Source organism: Orycteropus afer, unplaced genomic scaffold, assembly GCF_000298275.1.
Source record: "Orycteropus afer afer isolate SDZICR_OR568_19922 unplaced genomic scaffold, OryAfe1.0 scaffold00154, whole genome shotgun sequence".
Classification (NCBI taxonomy): domain Eukaryota; kingdom Metazoa; phylum Chordata; class Mammalia; order Tubulidentata; family Orycteropodidae; genus Orycteropus; species Orycteropus afer.
Window position 1 is genome coordinate 6,137,218 of NW_006921741.1, and position 3,026 is coordinate 6,140,243.

Sequence of the window (3,026 nt, forward strand, 5' to 3'; positions counted from 1 at the left end):
TGGAGTCCAGCCAAGTTGACACATCTTCAACTATCACAGTGGCTATCTATTAATCTAGAAAAATAAGGCAGGTTTTTCTGTTTTTTTTTTTTTTTTTTAACTATGTTTGAGCTAAAACCCCACTTGGCCCAGGAATCAGGGTGGTAAAGGAAGGTTGATACAGGATGAGGTGGAACAGTTGCAGGCTCTGCTTCGCAACCCAATAGGTGAACCAGCAGAAAAGTGACAACGTGAGTGAGCTGCAAGTAGCACCAGGTGCATTGCACCAACCTTTAATGTACAAAAGCAATACAGCTGCTGCTTTCGTTCCTCCTTCCAAGTTTTGTGCAAACTGTCTCATGGGACTCATTCTAACCAGGAACAGAAGAGAGTTCTAGGAAACTTGTTCCAGTCTAAGTTTTCACACTGAAAACCAAATTGAACTCACTGCTATGGAGTCAATTCCAACTCAGAGCAACCCCCATTGGGTTTTAAGGCTGTCAATCTCTGTCAAACTCAACAGAAGCAGACCACCTCATTCTTCTGTGGAGCAGCTGGTAGGTTGAAACTACCGACCTTTTGATTAGTAGCCAAATGCCTTAACCAGAGCTCCATTCACATTGAAAAGTCACCAGCTAAATCTTGTATAGGATTATATCACAAATACAGGATAAATGCCAAATTCTTTTCATTGGTTTTCAAATATTGATATGGTTCCCTATCATCCTTCAAAATGACCAGTGAGGTGGAGGTTTTTTTAATTACCAGCTTATGGATTTTACTATATTGGATGTTCTTTTTGATTATCCATACCTATGCTCAAATTGTCCCATCAGTAGGAGTTTATTCAGATTGAATCTTGTTGTTGTAGTGGTTATGTGCTGTTGAGTCGGACTCAACTCATAGCGACCCCTCCTTGGGTTTCTGAGGCAGTATCACTAGGGCAGTAGATTGCCCCATCTTCCTTCCGAGGAGTGGCTGGTGGGTTTGAACCGCCAGCCTTCTGTTTAGCAGTCAAGTGCCTTAGGCAATAAGCTACCAGAACTCCTTCAAATTGAATCTAGCACTCTTTAATAACTTCCTTGCTTTTTTTTTTATTTTCTAGGTTTATTTACTACATTTCCTGCCCAAGACCTGGTATCAGCCATTTCTCATTAGAAGCCTGGCTCCTTGCAATGGGATTTTGTTGATGAGACATTTGGATGTTAAAGATGGTCATTGGTGCTGCATTCATTATTATTTCTAAAGCCTTTTCCATGGATTGGATGAATATGATTTTGTTTTTATTTTTTAAATAAAAATCCAATAAAACTACAAAACATTGTTGAAAGACCCATTGCCATCAAGTCAATTCTGACTCATAGCCCTATCAGAGTAGAATTGCCCCAAATGGTTTCCAAGGCTGTAAATCTTTATAGAAGCTGACTGCCTCATATTTTTCCTGTGGAACAGCTGGTAGATTCACACTGCCGATCTTTTGGTTAGCAGCCGAGTACTTTAACCACAGCACCACCAGAGATCCTGTAATGGTATCTGTTCTGGTTACCTAGTGCCGATCTGACAAGAAGATAACACCAATGGGATGGCTTTAACAAACAGGAGTTTATTTTTACAATTTGGAGGCTTTAAGTCCAAGTTCAAAGTGCCGGCTCTAGGGGCTTTGCCTCCTGCTCCTGGCCACTGGAGTTAGAGGCTTTTCTTCACTCAGCTGCTGGCTGCTGAGGCTGACAAGCCCAAGGTTGGCAAGTAAAAAGGCACAGTCCTGATGTTACCAAACCACACAGCAGGCCATTAATTCAAGTCAATTGAAAGTCCCAAGGTCGATAGACCATGGCAGGCTGCTGAACAACGACACAGCTACATGCAGGGCTCAAGCATGCCATAAGCTAGAGATCATTCCCCAAGGCTTCTGCTTATATATAAGAGGCAGACCACATCCCTAAGGCAGCTACTCAGCTACTCCAATAGATTCCACCATGGAGTTAATTACCAATCTCACCATGGAGAATAACTACATTCAGCTGCCCAGCCACTCAACCAGGCCCAGCCAAGTTGACAACAACCTTAACTACCACAGTATCTCATCATGGTTTTGATTTGCATCTCTCTGATGGCTAATGATGCTGAGCATCTTTTCATGTTTGAAAATGGCCATGTCTGGCCATTTGAATATACTTTTTGGTGAAATGTCTATTCAAGTCCTTTGCCCATTATTTGTCTTTTGTTGTTAAGTTGCAAAAGTTTTATATGTATTCTGGTTATTAGATTCTTTTTTTTTTTTTCCCACAGATTATGGGGTTTATTAGGGAAGCACCACAGGCCACAATTCAAGTTCAGGGAAAATGCTCAGTCTCTCTCCCAGCCCACTGTCCCTCAGTCAATAGTCTCTCACAGTCTCTTTCCCAGCAGTGCTGGTCCCTTGGTGTCTCACTCAGCAATGCGTGTCTCTTTGCCAGCAGCACATGTCTCTTTCAGGGGTGCGTGTCTCTTTCAGGGGCTGGTTATTAGATTCTTACCAGATATCTGTTTTCCAAAGATATTCTCCCAGTCGGTAGCTTATGCTTTCACTTTTTTTTTTTTTTTGTAAAGTCTTTTGATGAACAAAAGTTTTTAGTTTTTGAGGTCCCATTTATTTATTTTGTCTTTTGCTGTTTGTGCTTTTGTTATTATATTAGATAATCCACTGTTGAAAAGTAGGTTTGACAGCATTGCCCCTGCTTCTTGTACTAAGGATTTTATGGTTTGTTTTCACATTTAGGTCCTTATTCCATTTTGAATTTGTTTTTGTGTATGGTGTGAGACATAGATCCTGTTTCATTGTTCTGAATGTGGAAATCAGCACCATTTATTGAAGGGACTCTTCTTTTCCCATTGAATGGTCTTACCACCCTTGTCAAAAATCAGTTGACCATGGATGTGTGGGACCTAAATGGGAAAGCTAAAACTAGAAAACTTTTAAAAACAGCTGCAAATCTTCAAGACCTTGGATTAGGCATTGGTTTCTTAGCTATAACATCAAAAGCATGAGAGAGACAGAGAGATAAATA